The sequence below is a fragment of the Vombatus ursinus genome, unplaced genomic scaffold (genome assembly GCF_900497805.2).
Source record: "Vombatus ursinus unplaced genomic scaffold, bare-nosed wombat genome assembly UNPS02014812.1, whole genome shotgun sequence".
Lineage (NCBI taxonomy): Eukaryota > Metazoa > Chordata > Mammalia > Diprotodontia > Vombatidae > Vombatus > Vombatus ursinus.
The window spans coordinates 29310676-29331196 of record NW_020954590.1 but is presented as its reverse complement, the minus strand read 5'-3'; the positions used below and the strand labels follow the sequence as shown (position 1 = coordinate 29331196).

Sequence of the window (20521 nt, the reverse complement as noted above, 5' to 3'; positions counted from 1 at the left end):
GACACTCACTTGTGTGACCCTGGACAAGTTACTTAACCCTGCTTGTCTCAGTTTCCTCATTTGTAAAATGAGCTGGACAAAGAAAAGGCAAACCACTCTAGTGTCTTTGCTAAGAAAATCCCAAATGGGGTCATAAAGAGTTAGACATGACTGAACAACATATGGAAGAGAAGGACTTTGGTGTATATATGTGTATATACACACACATACACATACACAGAGATATACCTTGAGATCAGAGTTTCTTAACCTGGAGTCCATGAACTTTTAAAAATATTTTGTTAGCTGTATTTCAGTATAATTGGCTTCCTTGGTAAACTTAGCCTTCTTATTTTATTCATTTAAAAACAATATTCTGAGGAGATTATAGGCTTTATTAGGCTCCTCTTAAAGGGTTCCATAATACACGAACAAGGTTAGGAACCCTTACAAATATTTGTTTCTTTTAAAATAAATTCTAGCTAGATCACTCCCTCCTTTGTCACCAGCCAACTGCTTCGTCACTGCCGATCTGCCTGTAGCCCAGAAAAGTCACCTGTGGTCGGCTCTGAAGAGGGCTCTGCAATTAGCTCTGTTGGTTATACACAGCTGTATTGGACAGTGCTATTAGGCCTTATCCTCTGCTATTAGGTTTAGTTTCCTATTCTCTGGGGATGTTTTTCATCAGTTCACACCACTGAAATACGCATTTATGAACAGCAATTTGTTTATGGTGATACAATAAAAAAAAAACCCTACAAAAAGAAAAAGAAATTGATAATGGAGAGTCTTACTGAATGATGAGAGTATTGCAGGATCACATATCCCCTTGACCTAGCCAAACCCTGCAATCACCAACTAATGATGGAAAAACACAGAAAATCATCACTGCCAAATGGTGATCTAGTAGAATTAAAAAACTTAGTAAATAGGACTTTATTTGTTGGAAGACTGGAGTTTGATGTCAGAGCATCAGATTTTGGCCAAACTAATAGTTACTATTGCATTTGTCAAGTTAGAGATTCAGGCTTGGTATTGAAATGCTAGTCAAAAAGAATGAATATGCAAGATACGCATTATCTCAAAAGGCACAATACCATTCTTCAAACTCCAGTGGAGAATGGAAAACATATAAAAATGGTTGTTCATCAGTTCTCTTTCTGGAAGTGATACCATTTTTCATCAAGGGGCCGTTGGAACTGTCTTTGATCATTGTGTTGATTGGAGTAGCTAAGTCTTTCATAGTTGATTATCCTTACAATATTGCTGTTACTGTGTACAAGGGTCTTCTGGTTCTGCTCGCTTCACTTTGCATCAGTTCATATAAGTCTGCCCAGATTTTTCTGAAACTATCCTGCTCCTCATTTCTTATAGCACAATACTATTCCATCACAATCATGTCATCACTTGTTCAGTCATTTCCCAATTGATGGGCATCCCCTCAATTTCCAGTTCTTTGCCACTACAAAAAAAGAGTTGCTATAAATATTTTTATGCATTTTCCCTTTTCTTTAATCTCTGTGGGATCCAGACCTAGTAGTGGTATTGCTGAGTCAAATGATTTGAATAGTTTTATAGCCCTTTGGGCTATACGTAGTTCCAAATTGTTCTCCAGAGTGATTGGACTAGTTCACCAACAATGCATTAATGTACCATTTTTTGCACATCCCCTCTGTTTGTGATTTTTTTTCTGTCATGTGAGCCAACCTGAGATGTATAAGGTGATATGTCAGAGTTGTTTTAGTTTTCATTTCTCTAATCAGTGATTTAGAGCATTTTTCATGTGACTATTGATAGCTTTCATTTCTTCTTCTGAAAACTATGTGTTTATATCTTTTGACCATTTATCAACTGGGGAATTTTTTATAAATTTGGCTCATTTCCCCATATATTTGAGAAATGAGGCTTTTATCAGAGAAATTTGCTGCAAAAATATTTTCCCCCAGTTTTCTATTTCCCTTCTAATTTGGCTATATTAGTTTTGTTTGTGCAAAAACCTTTTAATTTCATGTAATCAGAATAACCTATCTTATTTCTCATAATCCTCTCCATCTCTTGTTTGGTCATAAACTCTTTCCTTATCTGTCGATCTGGCAGATACATTTTTCCATGTTCCCCTAATTTACTTATGATATCACCCTTTATATCTAAATCAGTTATCCATTTTGACCTTATCTTGATATATGGTGTGAAATGCTAGTCTCAGCCTAGTTTCTGCCAAACTGCTTTTTAGTTTTCCCAGCAATTTTGTCAGATGTTGAGTTCTTACTCCCAAAGCTTGGATCTTTGGGTTTATCAAACACTAGATTAGTATGATCATTTACTACTATGTGTTATATACCTAATCTGTTCCTCTGATCCCCCACTGTATTTCTTAGCCAGTACCAAATTGCTTTGATGATTATCATTTTGTAATATAATTTGAAATCTGGAACTGCTAGGGCTGACTTCCTTCACATTTCTTTTCATCGATTCCCTTGAAATTCTTGACTTTTTGTTCTTCAGATGAATTTCATTACTATTTTTTTCTAGCTCTACACAATAATTCTTTGGTAGTTTAATTGGTATGGCACTGAATAAATAAATTAATTAAGGTAGAATTATCCTTTTTATTATATTGGCTCAGCCTACCCATGTCCAATTAATATTTTTCTAATTGTTTAGATCTATCTTTATTTGTGTGAAAAGTATATATATAGCTCCTGGGTTTGTCTTAGCAGATAAACTTCCAAGTATTTTATATTGTCTACAGTTATTTCAAATAGAATTTCTGTTTCTTCCTGCTTGTTTTGTTGGTAGTATATAGAAATACACATGATTTATATGGGGCCCTATCTTGTATTAAAGAAAAAAATAATATTCTCCTAATTAAGTGAATTAGCACAGGAATGAGTAAGACTGCATTCTTCAATTTCTGGAGTGAAAGATTGAGGCTGGAAGTTAAGCTGTGCTTATTTTCCCAAAGAGTAAATTTCGCAGAGAGGTTTTTATACATTCTAAAGAGCACAAAGCCTTATCAGTTAACATAACAGCTTGTAGAGTAAAGCCAGATGCAGAATATAGTCAAAGGAAGGGAACATCAAAGAAGATGCAGCTGGTTCACTCTGAATTATTTTGGGCCTTCAAGGCCAAGCATATTCAATTAAAAAAAAAAAAAGAGGAGACCTTGTAGGCTTAAAATAACATTAGGATTCCTCATAGTCTCTTGTCTCCTCAGAGTAAAACTTACTGCTCAATTAAGAATTAGAAATTTTTACATATTTATCATTTTGTGAAGCTAATACTTTGTATGTATCAGACTTTATATTTTTCCCGTTTGAGTTTGTTCTTATTAGATTCATCCCAGTTCTCTGACTTTTTTAGATCCTTTTGGATCCTGATTCCATTCTTTTTAAAAAAGAAAACCAGCCTGCACATTGAGAAACCATTTAATTATGGCAAAAATATGAACATCACACATTCTATATAAGTCATTGCCAAATTATCTGTGTTCTCCACAATGTGCTAGAAGTGAAATCCTCAGAACATCTATGGCAAACTGGTTGTGGAGGTCTTAAACTCCTGACGTTGTCCCTCTCCTCACCTCTTTAGTGTCTTATTAGTATCCATAGAGCCATACTACTTTTTCTGTCCCTTGTGTTATTTACATCTTACCTCATCTCAGCAATTTGTCTTACCTTGTCTTATTTGCTTACTACCTTTACCTGTTCTATCTCTTCTGCTCCTTCTTTTTTGTCTCCTTGAGGTCCTTCCAGGTATCGTTTGTGCCCTCCTGTTCCTCACTCTCTTCATGTCCCTCTTCTTGTATTTTCTTTCTCCTCCTCAAGTCCACTCATTTCTGCACCCCAAAATTCAATCTCAGATCTTTCTTTAAAATTCCAAAGTCCTCCAAATTATCTTCCCAGTTATTTTTCCCATTCTCATAACTTTAGCTCAAGCCTTCTCCTCTTGTTCCATCTCAATATGATCTTTTCTGTAGGAAGCTAGAAGTAGAATTCTTTAATCATATGTACATACATATATGTGTGTGTGTGTACACACACACACACACACACATTTATCTTGTTAATTACTGGTGTTTTTTTAAACCCATTTTATAAGGTATAGACTTTTAAAAGTCACATTTACATCAAAAGACTTCTTTATGGGTGAAGGAAGGGGTCAGCCTAGACAATTACCTCATGCTACTAAAAAGACTTCAGCAAAAGGACTTCCAGGAACTGAGTTAGTCCTCTGCTATGTGTACTATATTATTGAGTTCACTTTCCCTTAGACCCTCTATGTACTGGTAGAAAAATATGTCAAACTTTTGGGGGGAATGTTGGTATCAACTGAACCAACTATATCACTATAGTAAATACCTTGTCCCAGTAGCTAATTAAGTCTGGCTTACTAATTGACATCAACTTATAATTGTGGTGGTAAGTATACCAGTAGGGGCTCATGGGCTATATAATACTAGAAAGGAAAACTTCAACCCTTTAAGGTTAACTTGAGGATGCTAAGGGAACCTTGTAGCCAGCCTCTAGGGACCCAACCAATGCAAATGGAAGTTTGGGATAGTTGCCTCAAAGCATGTGATACTTCTATTTTAGATAGTCAAGCATGGTTTTTGGCTTTATCACTTCCTTAGTTTTCCTTTTACTTTGAATTGAGAATAGGCATTTGAAGAAAAATTTTCTAGCTATTTCACAGTGTGCTTGTTGTGAATTATTTATGACTTGGATCATGGATACTTCCTTCCCAGATTGCATCTAGTGTAATAGAATGGTATGATTTGCCTTAAATTGTCAGTCTTAGATTCACTGTTTCTCTCACTGTGATTTACCTTCTCCCCTCCCGCCCCATCTTAACTAAAAAAGAGAATACAACATTATTTATTTTTTACTTACAGATGATCTTGAGATGCAGTTCTTGAGAATGGTGTACTACAACTGAGGTACAATTTTCTTTGGGTTGGTTTCAATCTAACTCAGTAATTTGTCTCTTTCTCTTTTAAGTTAGAACTAAATTGAACATAAAATTCATCTATATGATTGTTTTAGGAACATATATGTTGAATTTATTACTTGTAACAATGTATATTTATTAAATTTTTAGAATTATACATTTGAAAAGTAAGCTGTGCAGTTTCATGTATAGTTCTCTTTTCTGTTCTATGTGTATGGAAATGCTTTTTTTATTTGGTGTTTGTGAAGTTCAGAATTTTTTTTAATATTCCTCTTTTTAAAAAGGTATTGATTGTACTTTCCTGTACCTTTTACCACTTTAATGGTCTTTTTCTGCCTCCTTCATCACCTTCTCTTCCTCCTATCTCAAAACTTTGTCCTCATACTTCTTGACTTTTCTCCCTATTCTTTCTCATAGTTCTTAGCACAATGCCTAACTCATAGTAGGAGCTTAATAAATGTTGGTTGATTGATTGATTGGTGGTATTTTCGGATCCCATCCAGTCAGTACTTTTAAGCAGATAACTCCCAAATCTACATTTCCAGTTTATGACTTATTTTTGTGGAAGTCTTCACTTATGTTCTTAATTTAAGAGCATTTTTCCTTTTAAGTCTCTAAAGAAAATAAGGCATGGGAACATTTTCAATAAAGAAAACTAAAATACAACTGCTCTTAGGTGTGACTTATCTATTGAACATCTGATTTGCAAGAGATTTTATGTAATTTTAAACAAATCCATTTTGTAATTAGTAGGGATTATCTCTGTGCATTCCCTAGTGAAATGTCCCAAATGGATATCCGTCTATTTGAATTATTATTGAATTTAACAGTATATAGACTTAAGATAATTACTTTTCAAATAATGTAATAAATTTTGTACATGCTTAATATCAATTAAATGTGAATTTTGCCAATATTTGTTTTGAATATTAATATAATATAAAACAATATTTGTTTTGAATATTAATAAATAATCAAGTGACATTTAGCCAACTGAAAACACTTCTTAAAAACATTTGAAAGCTAATATATTCTCTTAAACTGTCAACCTTGTTTTAGAAAATGAATTGCAAGCTATATGGTATGTGTGATATACAAATGTTGACTAAATCATTCAGGGCTATATAGCTATCCTTTAGCTGTCTATGTAGAGATATAATATATAGTTGATTGATCCAGTGAGCATCAGAGAGAAAAATTGCATGATTAACTACAGTTTTGTGTTTAAAATCAAATTCTCTCTCAAACTGTTTGCTTTTCTATATAGCTTTATCTACGGCCATGTTGGAATAATATTTAAATGAGAGATTTTAAACCTGTAATTGAAAAACTTAAAAAAAATTTTATAACTGCATTTCAGTTTTGTTGGTTTCCTTTGTAATTTTATGTATTTTATTTTATATATTTAAAAACATTCTGAGAAGGGGTCCATAAGTTTTACCAGAGTGCCAAAGGATTCCATGACAAAAAAGGCTAAGAATGGTTAAAATGAACTACTTTTGTGTTCTCTTAATTTGACATTTCTCTTAATTTGAATGTCAAATTACTTTTGTTTTTTCGACTTTTTATTGCTTCAAGCCAGATGGTTTGACTTGGGCTTTTTTCCAAGGTCTGGTCTCAACCATTTCCCCCAAGCCTTTCCAATCATTCCACCTGAGAAATCCAATTAGTAGTCATAGCCATTGCCACTAACCTACTGAACATATTTAATTTAAATACTTGAAAGTCATAGTGGGAGGAGAGGATTTGGAGTCAGTCAATAAGCATTTAAGTGCTTACTATATGCCAGGTACTGTTCTACACTCTGGGAATAAACATAAAAACAGACAGTTCCTGTCCTGAAGGAGCATGCCCCCTGAAAAGGGGAAGGGGGCATTCTGGGGAGAAATGAATTCATACCTGACCTGGGAACTTTCCTTAAGATGGAGTTTCTGGGAAGAACCAAGTAATCAGAGGAATCCATATCAGAGTGGCCCAAATTATTTCACTGTTAGAAGGATGGGTCAGAGTGAACTTCCAGGGTGAGGAGGCAGCTGTGTCCTGTGGAGAAAGTCTGCAGACTCAGAAGTGGAGTCTGGAGAGAAGCTGAGGTTGAATCCCAGCTCTGCTCTTTGATACCCTCTTGACTTTAAACAGATCACTTTGTATTTTTGGGCCTGGGTTTCCTCATCACAAAATGAGTAAATTAAACTAGATAATCTTTTCTACTCCAAATCTGTGCTCCCATGATGTGGATCTAATAAATTAGTTGGTTTTGTTAAAAGATCTAATTTTACATTGGTATCTAATTTTGGAGAGTAGCTGGCCTTTGGGAATAAAAAATCATAAAAACAGTACATCATCTTTATGATCATCATAACAACTAGCATTTTTATAGTGCTTAAAAGTTAGCAAAGTGCTTTACAAATATTAGCTCATTTTATCCTCAGCAACCATGGGAAGTAGGTGCTATTACTATCCCCATTTTACTGATGAGAACATTAAGGCAGACAAAGGTTAAGTGACTGGTATGGGGTCACACAGCTAGTAGGAATCTAAGGTCAAATTTGAACTTAGGTCTTCCCTACTCCAGATCATCAGCGTTCTATCCATTGCATGACCTAACAGCTACCCAGTGTTTGAATAATTTTTGTGAATTGCTTCTGAGAAAGGCCACTTTAACATATGTAGTGTTTGTTGTGATGAACATTTAAAGTAAATGAAAGAATCACACCAGAATCTGAGGCTATTGTGTGAGAATATGCCAGGATGTTCTCTAGCTAGCTCGTACCAGCTTGCAAGAATGGATTATTAAATTTTCATTAAACATTTACATCTCAGAAATTGACAAATGTTGCAAATCGTGGCTTCATTTATTTTGTTGATTCTCCAGACTTAAGAAAGTTATGGGAAAAGTGTTAAGAATGCAGATTAAACTTAAAAATGTGTCATATATACTTTTTTTCCCCAGAGGCCTAGTTAAACATTTATCAGCACACCCCTGGAACTTGGGATTTAAGATGAATATAACATAATACTGAAGTCTGCCAAGAAACACATACTTCAAAGCAGTACATATATTGTTAAAGTATTTGTTCACATTACGGATACAATAAGGAACCCTATTTTCAGTCATGGACCAGAAACCAGTATTTCTTTCACTGACTTAGAATATACCACATTTGTGACTTTAAGGCATAAAGGAATGATACTCATTGCTTCTGTTGTTGTTGTTGAGTCATTTCAGTTACATCCAACTCGTTGTGACCCTATTTTGCTGTTTTCTTGGCAAAGATACTAGAATGTTTGCCATTTCCTTCTCCAGCTTATTTTACAGATGAGGAACTGAGGCAAAAAAGGGTTAAGTGATTTGCCTAAGGTCACCCAGCTAGTAAGGATCTGAGGCCAGATTTGAACTCAGGACTTCTTGACTCCAGGGCTGGCACTCTACCCACTGTGCCACCCAACTGCCCCTTATTCCTTCTATTGACTCTAATAACTTTTTGACTTCTCTGCAGCTGTTGACACTTTTAGTTACTTTCTTCTTCTGCATACTCTCTCCTTTCTAATGTTTTAATGACGTTGCTCTCTCCTGATTCTCCTCCTACCTGTCTGATCTCTGCCTAGTCTTCTTTGGGGGGAATCTTCATCTAGGTCCTACTTACCATGGTTATCCCCCAAGGCTCTGTTCTAGATCCTTCTCTTTCTCTATTCTGTCTCCATTGGTGAGTTTTCATTGGTTCATGAGCTTTCATTGGTTCAGTTATCTCTATGCAGATGATTCACAGATTTGTTTAGTCCTAACCTCTCTTCTGGATTCCAGTCTCACATCAATAACCTCTTCATGTACATCTTGAACTAGATGTCCCACAGACATCTTTAAATTAACATGTCCAAAGTAAATTTTGTTATATCCTTCTCCATTGCCCTTGCCTCTTTCTAATTTCTTTATTTCTAACCTCTAATTATTTTTTAAATAATATTTTATTTTTTCCCCAATTACATGTTAAAACCATTTAAAACGTTTTTTTTGTGGTTTTGAGTTCCAAATTCTGTCCCTACCTCCTTTCCTTTCCCCCTTCCTAAGATAGTAAGCAATCTAATATAGGTTATACATGTGCAATCATGTAAAATATTTTCATATTAGTCATTTTGTACAAGAAGACTTGAAAGAAAGAAACAAAGAAGGAAAAAAGTAGTATGCTTCAGTCTGTATTCAGACTATCAGTTCTTTTTCTGGAGGCGGATACCATCTTTCCTCATAATCCTTTGGAATTATCTGAGATCATTTTATTGCTGAGAATATCTAAGTCATTCACAGTTCTTCATAGTACAATATTATTACACTGTGTACAATGTTCTCTTGGTTCTGCTTACTTCACAATACATCAGTTCAGGTAAGTTCTTCCAGGTTTTTCTGAAATCATCCTACTTGTCATTTCTTATAGCACAATAATATTCCATCACAATCATATACCATAACTTCTTCAGCCATTCCCTAATTGATGGGCATCCCCTCAATTTCCAATTCTTTGTCACCAGAAAAAGGGCTACTATAAATTTTTTTTTACTATAAATATTTTTGTACACATACAAAATTTACACTACATACATTTGTAGGTATATTGTTATTTACTTCTTTTCTCCCCGTTAGAATGTGAGATCCTTAAAAGCAGGGATCGTGTTCTTCCTTTCTGTGTATGTCCAGTGCTTAGCACAGTACTTGGCACTTTGTGAGCACTTAATAAATAACTACTTTAGTCACCTCCTCCAAAATCATGGTGGAGTGATTCCTGCAGGTCAACATTCCAACCCAAATCCAATCGGTAACAGCAATGCAAATTCTAAAAAGTGGTATTTCAACCCATTAGGACTAACTGAAGTGAGAGCTGAGTGGCCACGGTAAAAACCTTTACTCACACTTTCTGTTCTTGACTCTTACATCTTTTAAGAGATACAGCACATGTCTCCAGTCTCTCAGATAACTTGGGAAGACTTCTGGGCTCTTTTTTGGTGGGGAGGGGGTGAGAGAGTATATGCTAAGTGGCTGAACCATCATTGCTGTGTACTCTAGCTCAGTTGCCCTTCCCATTCAGAGACCAGAATTGCTAGACTCTTACTTTAAGGGAACTTATCTCCCAAGAATTATTCTTTTTTCTTTCTTTCCTTTCCTTTCCTTTCCTTTTCTTTTCTTTTCTTTTCTTTTCTTTTCTTTTCTTTTCTTTTCTTTTCTTTTCTTTTCTTTTCTTTTCTTTTCTTTTCTTTTCTTTTCTTTTCTTTTCTTTTCCTGTCCTGTCCTGTCCTGTCCTGTCCTGTCCTGTCCTGTCCTTTCCTTTCCTTTCCTTTCCTTTCCTTTCCTTTCCTTTCTTTTCTGGTAATCAGGGTTGAGTGACTTGCCCAGGGTCACACAGCTAGTAAGTATCTTGTGTCTGAGCCCAGATTTGAACTCAGGTCTTCCTGACTCCAGAGCTGGTGCTGTGACCACTGAGTCTCCTAGCTGCCCCCAAGAATTAGTCTTATGCCAGACAGAAGCAACATTGTCAATCGCTTAAGTATCTGGCACATTAATATTGACTGCATCTAAGAACTGTAGCTCCAACAATTGAGGATACAGATGAATGAAATGAAATTTGGAATTTTAAGATTCCATTTAGTCTTATCCTTTCATTTTAATATGTTTGAGGGATTATCCGATCTGCAAAAAAAAAATTGAAAGGTAATATAATAGTTTTCAAGTATTTGAAGAGAGTAATGATCATCTGTTTTCAATCATAGTAAAACAGAAGGCTTAGATTTATAGAAATGGGAACATTTGTCAATTGATTGGATATATTAGGGGAGGGAGAATGAGAATTTCAGGATAACATCAGAGTTACAAACTTTGTGATTGGAAGATAATGGTCACATTGACAAAACTATGGAAATTTGAAAAAGGAGCAGATTTTAGGGAAAAGATAATGATTTCTATTTTGAGATGTCTCCAGGATATCCAGGTCAAAATGTTTAGTAGGGATTTGGCCTATTGTGGGATTGAAACTCAAGGGAGAAACAGGAACTCGGGATATAAACACACACACAAGCACACACACAGAGGAGTCTGAAAACAGATTGGAAGCATACTATTTGCTCTCCTTTTCCTTTGTTGTTTTGTTTTAGTGCTTCATTCTCTGGTTCCTCCCATTAGTTCTAATTATTATTTACTTCTTTTTTTTCCTCTCTCTTTTTTTTTTTTTTTAGGTAATTGGGGTTAAGTGACTTGCCCAGGGGTCTGATTGTTCTTTACATCATGACTAATGGGAAAATGTGCTTAACCTGAATGTACGTGTAGAACCTTTATCGGATTGTACATCATCCCAGGGTTGGGAGGGAAGAAATGAGAAGGGGAGAAAATTTAAAACTCAAATCTTATGGAAGTGAATGTTGAAGTAAAAATAAATAAATTTTTTTTTTAAAAAGAGATACATTTAAACCCTTAGAAGCTGATGATGTTAGCAAGAGGGATGGTATTTAGAGAGAAGAAAGCCTACCTTGGGAAATACCTATGTTTAAGGGGCATAATATGGATGATGAGCCAGCAGAGGAGCTGGAGAAGAAGTGGTCATAGATAAGAAGAGGAAAATGAGGGGAGAGTAGTGTCGTGAAAATCTAGAGAGAAGAGAGTATCCTGGGAGTACAGGTGGTAAGCAGTGTTAAGTTCAGCAGAGAAGTCACAAAGGATGAGGACTAAGAAAAAACTATGGCAATAAAGAGTTTATTGGTAACTGGAGTGAGTTGTTTCAATTGAGTGATGAGGTTAGAAGCCAAATGACAAAGAGTTGAGCAGTGAGTGAGGAGAACAGATAGAGGCAGCAAATGTAGTCAGCTTAGAAAGGGGGGCGATGTAGAGGATGATAACTTGAGGGAAGTGGTCGGTTCTAGGGAAGACTGATCCAAGACAGTCCCGAAGGTCTCCGGATGTGAAATGTTGTCCGTTTCCAGAAAATGAACTGATGGTGTCTGAATACAGACTGGACTATTTTTCATTTTTTTTTTGTTCAAGTTTTCTTCCACAAAATAGCTAATTTGAAATGTTTTGCATGATTGGACTTATATAACCTATATCTGATTGCTTACCATCTCAGGGTGGGAAGCATAGATTTTGGAAAAATCAAAACTTAACAATTTTAAACATTCTTTGGGTTTTTGGAAAAATCAAAACTTAACAATTTTAAACATTCTTTGGGTTTTTTTTAAACCAACAAATGTTAAAAGTTGTTTTTAGATGTAATTGTGGGAAAAATAAAATATTATTTTAAAAAAAGATGGGTGAGACTTCAGTATGTTTAAAGGCAGTAGGAAAGGAGCCAGTAGATAGGAGGGGCTTCGAGATTTTAGAAGGGTAGAAGGATGATTGAGATTGCAACCTGCTGGAGAAGATAGAAGGGGTGTAGAATTGAGTGCCTATGTAGAGGTTGATGTTTGTAAGGAGAAAGTCCACCTTTGTAAGAGACTGAGGGAAAAGACTAAAGAATGGGGGGATAAAGTAAAAGGATGAAGACAAAGGGAGAAAAGAAAGCACACACATCATATAACTTAAATTTTTTCAGTAAAGTAAAAGGCAAGGTCGTCAGCTGAAAGACAGAAGGGAGCAAGATCTCCAGGGTGCTTGAGGAGGAAAGAGAAGGTTTAGAATCATTTCTTTGAAGAATGAGATGGGGAATCAATTAGGGAGGAATAAAAAGAATGCCTTACTGCCATGAAGGCCCAGTTGAAGTTGGATTATATGAATTCATAATGTGTACAGTGAGCCCAGTTGTGAGGCTCGTTCAGCAGAATCCAAGTAGAAGCTGAGGGACACATGAGAATAATTTAGGGCTCAAGTTTGGCAAGAGATGAATGAAAATAGGACAAGGGCGCATGGGATTCAACATCATAGAACAGGGGAGAGTTGAAATGGCCAACAACAGTGTCGAGATTGGAAAGAGAAGAAAGTCAAACCAGAGCAAGACTAATGCCTCAGTAACCTCAGGAAAATAAGGAATTGGAGGTCTCCTTAAGGGAGAAGTTGAGGAAGGGTGAGGCATGGAGAGAGGTGGAATGATAGGAAGTTATGGTCAGAGAATCTTATTAGAGTTTCTAGTTAAGGAAATGGAGCCCTGTGGGTAATGATGAGATCCAGCATGTAACCATCCCTATATGTGGTTGAAGTGGACTGAAGGAGTAGGTAATGGGATCTGAGTTTGAGGAATTGGGGGTTTTAAAGAGTTATTAAAGAGAATTGGGGAATTAATGTGAAGTTCCCTAGTGTAAAGACTGGCAGTTGAGGAGGAGAGGAAGATGGTGGTCTGGGTAGAACTCCTTGAAAAAGGAGGGATAATAACCAGGTGATGGTATACAACAGCTATCATGATTTGAATTGAATAGAGGTTTTTGATTCAGTGTACTTCGGAGAAGAAGAGATTGTTGAGAGTTGGAGGAAAATGGCAGTTGGAAACAACGAACATTTGGCTCTTCTTTCCCGACCAGTGTGTCGGGGTTGGATCAGAAGGTACAGACAGTGATAGAGAACATATTTGGGGAGGCAGAGTCATTTACGTAGTGAGGGCTAGTAGTAGCAAATGCTGATTATGCTCTTCCTAGATTTTCTTATAGGGAGAGAGCACTCACCAAATATCAGTAGCTATTTCTTTACTCAAAGCTGCCAGTGAATTCCTGCATTGAGCTCAGGTCAAGATGGCAACATTAAGGTCACTTGTAATCTGAAAAGTAAATAGATGGGCTGATCCATGTGAGAATAAAACAACAGCTTGAGTGTTTCATGGGTATACTCATGATAGTTAGGAATCAAGCAAAAGGCCTCCAGCATGTGGAATAAATCTTTTATGGATGATTTGTGGAAAGAGTTGGTAGATAAGCATCACTTAAGCAGAGAATTCCTGGGTGAGTTCAGTGGAGGGGTGAGTACTTACAGTGAGATTATAGATCAAGCTGAGTAAAATGGCAACCAGTTCTGGCCTTGTTTGATCATTTAATAGATTTAGACTGAGTTTCCAGACAGAGAGAAAACTCATATTTTTGGAGACTGAAATTTAAGTTGAAGTTTGAGAGATCTAAATTTTTCATCCCGAGGTATGATGACAGTTCGGGTGCAGTTTCCTATTCCACAAAATGAAGTTATTTAATCATTAGGATGGTCATGAAAAAATTGAGTTGAATTGTGCAGTAGCAAGCATTATGGCGACTTTGTGTAACTAGAAAGATTTGAGCATGGCTATAGAATGAGATGGATTTTCTTCAAAAGAAATTGTGGGATAATGCAATCCCTTTTGACAGTGTTAAAAACTTATCAAAGATAGGATTTAAATGGCATGTTTTCATACCATTGCAAGGTTTTGCTACTTTATGAAGTTTTTTGTCAATGAAATATTTATAATCTTAGAGTCTGTCTAGTTCTGCCTTCTCGTTTTAAGGTGTTTTGAAGGTTATTAGAACTGGAGAACAAAGAAATCTGAAGGTCAATTTATTAATAATTTCCAAATATATGAAATGGGTATTGCTCTTCCATTATAAATCATAAGCCAGAAGGCTTAAATTTTATAGGAAAACTGATGTGGGTTAGATATAAGGGAGAAATTCCTGACAAGGAGCATTAAAGCTAATTCTTATCTTCTCAGATTGTTTTTTAAATGGTTTAGCCTGAGAACAGGAGGATGGGCTGGATGATCTTTTAATTTCCCTTCCTGCCTATGAGTTAAGTAGAAAGCATGCCCTAGTTCTTTTGCTAGATGGCTCATACGAATCTGTGGGATTAAAATGCGGTAGTGACTGGTTTGTTTTCTCTAATAAAAGCAGTGTATCATAGATATGTCTAGAAAAGGTCCTGAAACAGTTAAGTAAGTCAACCTAGTCCAATATTAAAGTTTGTTGGGTTTTTTTTTCAAGATTCAGAGATTCCAATCAAGCTCACCATGCTGTTAGTGATTCCACCTTATTACTACAATATAATATTAACACAATCAGTACAAAATATTACATGGCACAATTCATACAGAAGTCTTACTGCTGCCCAACAAAACCAAAGTCTAGACTCTAAGGAGACTGCCTTTTGAGGCAGCCAGAGCTGGGCCTGTGCCATGAGGCAGAAATAGGGCTGTTTGATCAATCTTTTTTTCAAATAAAGGGAAAATATTGATGTCCTCCTGTAATCTCATGCAGTCTGCTTTTGTTTGTTGATTCCCTTGTGTCAAGATCTACCACTGAGTTTTTTGTTTTTACTCCAAAATTAAAGGTGGTTTTTCAATAAGTTAAGGGATCATTTTTGATTTGTGTTTAGGTATACAAAATGAACTCTCTTGTAATTCTGGTAATGGGTTTAGTCGGTCCCATAATACAGTATATCTTTTCATTTTTGTAATACCTTTCTAAGTTGATATCTCATTTTCTATGCTTGCTTGTCACTGGGCTGGTAGTTTTCTTTCCAGGATTTTTTTTTCCTGCTGAATTGACTGTGATTCAAGCTGTTTGATTAAACTGAATTCTGCTAAATCTCCAGAATGGTGTGTGAAACCTTATTTTACATTCCACTGAGTACTGTACCATTCAGCTTTCTTCTGTACACCAGAGAACAAGAATGTGTGTTTATAAACCAAATTAAATCTGTAGTGTTGAACTTGCTTCTTATCAGAAAGTTTATTGGAAAGCTGGACATTTTGAGCTCTCGGGAAATGGAATAGCCTCCCTTATATGAATAGTGAAGTGCATGTGATCATAGATTTAGAGGTAACAGGTCACTTTCTGTCATTTAGGACAGACCGTGGGAAGTTGGATGAATGCATTCATGCTATAGAGAGGAAATAATAATAAAAATCAAAATAATCATAATAATAATAGATGATAGCTACCATTTATAAAGTACTTTAAAGTTTTCAAAGCTTCTGTACTATTATTATCATCCCTATTTTACAGATAAAGAAACAGAGGCTGACAGGGGTTCAATGACTAGGGTCATACAACTAGTGTCTGAGGCAGAATTTGAGGATAGGCCTTCCTGATTCCAAGTCCAGCACTCTATCCACTGCTCCATCTAACTGCCTATTAATTATCACTTTGGGGGTTGTACTGGATAATCACTTAGGTCCCTTCCAGTTACAGGAACTTCTGATTCTATATATGCAATTTCAGATTGGTGGTAAATGTCAGCTATTTTTTTTCTAGCCAACTCCTAACCATGTTAATGTTCATTATGTGCTGAAATGTGCCTTGCTCTTTATAAGGTTATTCCAATTTACATACTTATTGGTTTCTACTATCCACTGGAAGATTCAATTGGAATTTCCTTTTTTTCTCTAATTGAAATCACTCTCATTTGACTATGACTATGACACCACAGTTCACATTCATTTGGATCAAAGAAATTTTATTGAAAGCAGCTAACTTTATCAAATGATTTGGGATATGCTCTCATTTACTTTTTTTTATTTCAATTATTCCTAGCTTAGGTCTTAGAGACCCCAATTTTCCATTTCCTTGAACATAAAAGGACTGACTGAAAGTAGATTATGTAATAATAGCATCATGTCTACCTCATGGAGTTTCTGAAATTGATATCCATTCCTCTTAACTCTCCAGAGGGGGTAATTAAGTGGATAACACTTTTACAGATGTGCGTGAACACAACACACACACACACACACACACACACACACACACACACGGACAATTCATTATCAAGATCCTGTCAAAGGAGTGTGCCTTGTTCTTCTTTTAAAATCTAAAATCTCACCTAGAAAGACAGCAGATGCCTTTGGGACAGCGGGTGAAAAAGCTATAAACTGCAGTCTGAGCCTCAAACCCCAGAAAAAGAAGTAGCAAAACATCCAACATAAACAACATTTTAAAGTTCCCGTTCTTTCTTCCATCCTTAAAATGTCTGGAACTAAGAAGCTAACTAACATTATTAGATGGTTATTTTTGGCAAATAGATAAATCTGATTGCTTGCAAGATGGTGATTTCCTTGTGGGCTAAATGTCACAAAGCGATTCTTGGGTTCATTCTCAAGGATTTGAAATTCATTTAGTGAAGAATTTTTGCTGATACCTTGGTGGTATCCATGGAGAAAAAACAAAATGCGGTTTTCTTTTCATTCTTATTTCTGTCACCACTAGTAAAAAAGGAGAGAAAAGTGGTATACTTATGGGTTTTTATCTTGGGTTTAGTTAAGCAGCCTGAAAACATGATTTCAGAGTCAAACGGTAGGACATTCAATGCCATTACAGCATGAAAATTCAGAAAGAGATGGAATGCAATTTGTTGTAGTGGCACGACCTTAGCTGAACAACCATTAGTTCTACTCTATTTGAATGGGTTCTGTGATAGGAACAAAACTGGTGGTGTCTGATAGTTAATTTTTCTAGCAGTAGTAAAATAAAATATTTATATATCACAATGTCATTATTTTAATGCCTTATCTCATTTAGTCCTCATAACAACTTTGTGTGTTATTCATGTTATTTGACATCTCCAAGACACAGTTTCCTCATCTGCAAAACAAGGACATTAATAGTACCTGCCTCACAGTGTTGTTGTAAGGATCAAATGAGGTGATGTAGGTAAAGTGTCTTCAAAAATTTTAAGTGCAATGTAAATGTTAGCTATTTTTCTTAAGCCAAGTGTTGATAGGAAATTTTCTTTGGGAGCTTTAAGGGTTTTTTGGTTTGTTTATTTTTTTGCAATTAGGTGGTACAGTAGATAGAGCACTGGATCTGGAGTCAAAAAGACCTGAGTTGAAATCTGGCCTCAGACACTAACTGCATGACCCTAGGCAAATCACTTAACCTTTGTCTGCCTCAGTTTCCTGATCTGTAGGTTGCAGATAATAGCACTTACTTCCCAAGGTTGTTTTGGGGGTAAAATGAGAGTGTATTTATAAAGTGCTTTTTAAACTTTAAAATGCTGAATAATTGTTAGCTATCATCATTTGAGTAGTGTGGGTATTTTTGTCTCTATTTTCTAAATAAGCGAATTGAGATTTACCTAGCTAGATTCTAACTGGTTGAGATTCTAGCCAGCTAGAAAGTAACCGTTTTAGTCATGTCCAATTCTTCTGTGACTTTGGGGGTTTTTCTTGGCAAAGACACTGGAGTGGTTTGACATTTCCTTCTCCAGTTCATTTTACAAATGAGCAAACTGAGGCAAACAGAGTTATGGGTCCTAGACTGGATTTGAATTCAGGTCTTCTTGACTCCAGGCCTGGTGTTCTATCCAAGTGCCACCTACCTGCCCAAAAGAAAGTAGTATAGCTAGGTTACAAATCCAGGTCTTTGGGCTCCACATCTGTGACTCTGAATCCAAGCACTTCCGCTTTGGAAAGGTCAATATGGCTTACTTAGTGATAGGAGCTCTGACATCCGGGAAGAAATTTGAGTGGTCTTCAGGAAGATACTTTATCCAATAACACAAATCCGTTGTCTATGGCTTCCTTTTGATAGAAAGCTAGGGGTGGGTTGCCTCCCTTTTTTATCAAAACGTGGCTACTGAGCCCTGTAGAACTGGATACCAGGTGACTGAATGCTAGCAAAGGTCTCGCCAGAATTGGGAGTTGGTACCTTAGCATGCCTACAAAAGGACCTGGCCAGCTCGGGCATGGAAAGGAAAGGGGAACATAGGAAATAGAAGAAGGCATAAAAAGACAAAACTGCATACAACTTCCAACCCCTCTCTTAGAGAGTTAGGTCTTTCTTCTTTCTCATCAGTTTTGCTTGGTACAATAGCCAGCATTTATATAACACTTCAAGGTTATGAAACACTTTGCACATGTTACCTCATATGATCCTCAAAACCACCCTGTGGGCTAGGAACTGCTCTTATCCCCATTTTACAGATGAAAAAACTGAAGGTGAGACATGTTAAGTGACTCATCTGAGGCAGGATTGAACTTAGGTCTTCCTGACTCCAAGTCTGGCACACTGTCCACTAAACCAGCAGATTGCCTAGATATCTGTGTCATAACATAAGGACATTCTCTCATGTTGAGGAAGGTGCCTGCAAAGGCATCTGGAGCCTTGGGACGTAATTTAGGCACTTTGATTTGAGGCCTAAAAAAGGGTAGCCACAGAAACTTGTGTATCTGGGGCTTCATACATAAATATCAAGAAAGGAGGACTTTTAGATATTTACCTTAGAAAGCCCATTTTCTGTTCAAACATGTATGTGACTATCAAATGATCTGCTTGCTTCAGGTTTAGTTTTCTTTCTTTCCATGTGAGATAAAATGAAAAGCACAGCTTTGACCTATTCAGGTATTGGGGGAAGGGAACACCAAAGAGGTGTCTTGGCAACTTTTTTTTTTTCCTAGAACAGAGAAAATAAGTAGTTTTATTCTTGATTCTCACAAGGGTTGGTGAGCAAATAGTTTGATTTAAATTAAATTGAATGGCTCAAAATAAGTTTAAAATAACTTATTTTACAAATGTGGCACCGTTAGTACTGGATTTGAAGATAATTGCAATTGTGTACCCTAATTAAAAAATTTTTTTAAGTAGACATGAAATTAGGGCTTTCTGGCCTCACTATATAAATTTGTGAAAAAATAATATGCAAACTATGTTCTGAACTGGAGCAAACTGGTGCCCCAAAGTTTCCCACAGACTGGTCATAGATGTACATTAGCCATTTTCATGTGTTATAGTTTATTAGCTATATATGCAGGCTCCATCTTGGGTTATAATCTAAAAGCTTTGTTTCTGAGTCAGCCATCAAAACTCAGTGCATTTTCCCCACAAAACAATATAAATTGTGGTTGTTTAGTCTGTGTAGTACTGTAATAGCAAATTGTCGTTTATAGCAATGTGTCCATCACATGGAAATGGATATTTAGGCTAGAAATGTTTAAAACCTAAAAGGTGGTTGGGAAGTGGGGGTGGGTTGGAGTGGGGTATAGGGGCAACTCCTGCAGTTACAAACACTGATGGCTACTCTGTCTGGAGAAAGGCTCTGCAGGGTGGAACCTGGTTGGGGAGGTTTGAGATAAGCAATAGGAATGGTGGAAGTGGGGTGCAGTATGGAAATTAAGGTCAGTGAAAAGACAGGACTAGGGCTTTGATGTTTCTGACTGAAATTAGAAGAAGTCAAAAGTGAAATGGTGGAAAGAGGATGGGAGGATCAAGGCATGGATGGGATCAGAGCTGAGGTCTATAGAGACAAGAGAAGAGAACGGCAAGGAATAAGGGAGTAAAATCTCTACTGGGTAGGGCAAAGTGAATTCTCACTACCATTCCTGGTTGTCTCTTGGTATACAAGGACCATATATTGTCTGCCATTTAAGTTGGTGACCACCTGTACTCTTTACTTTTCTGCTCTTTATCAATGACTTAGATAAAGGCATAGTTGATGTGCTTGTCAAATTTACAGGTAGCACAAAGTAGGAGGGATAGCTAACACTTTGAATGACAGAATCCAAAAAGATCTCAATAGGTTAGAACAATGGACTGAATTTAATAAGATAAAAATTTATATAGGTAAAAGCATAAAGTCCTAACAAATTTTTTTTAAACCTTCCATTTCTCAAGTATAATATAGAGGAAGTATAGCTAGATAGTATTTCGTCAGAAAAAAGTATCAGGACTTTAGTGGATT

General features: G+C 36.3%; 1 protein-coding gene across 2 annotated transcripts in view; it reads left to right on the top strand.

Moving 5' to 3' along the window:
• LOC114053917 (phosphoprotein associated with glycosphingolipid-enriched microdomains 1-like) overlaps window positions 1-20521 on the top strand; it is a 230057-nt gene that overhangs the window by 33863 nt on the left and 175673 nt on the right. The window contains exon 2 of one of the 2 annotated variants that reach the window (XM_027877050.1): window positions 4874-4918. The exons of the other annotated variant lie outside the window; for it this stretch is intronic. The gene's annotated coding sequence lies outside the window, so the exon portion shown is untranslated. The remainder of the gene's footprint in view (window positions 1-4873; window positions 4919-20521) is intronic. 2 annotated transcript variants of the gene reach the window in all.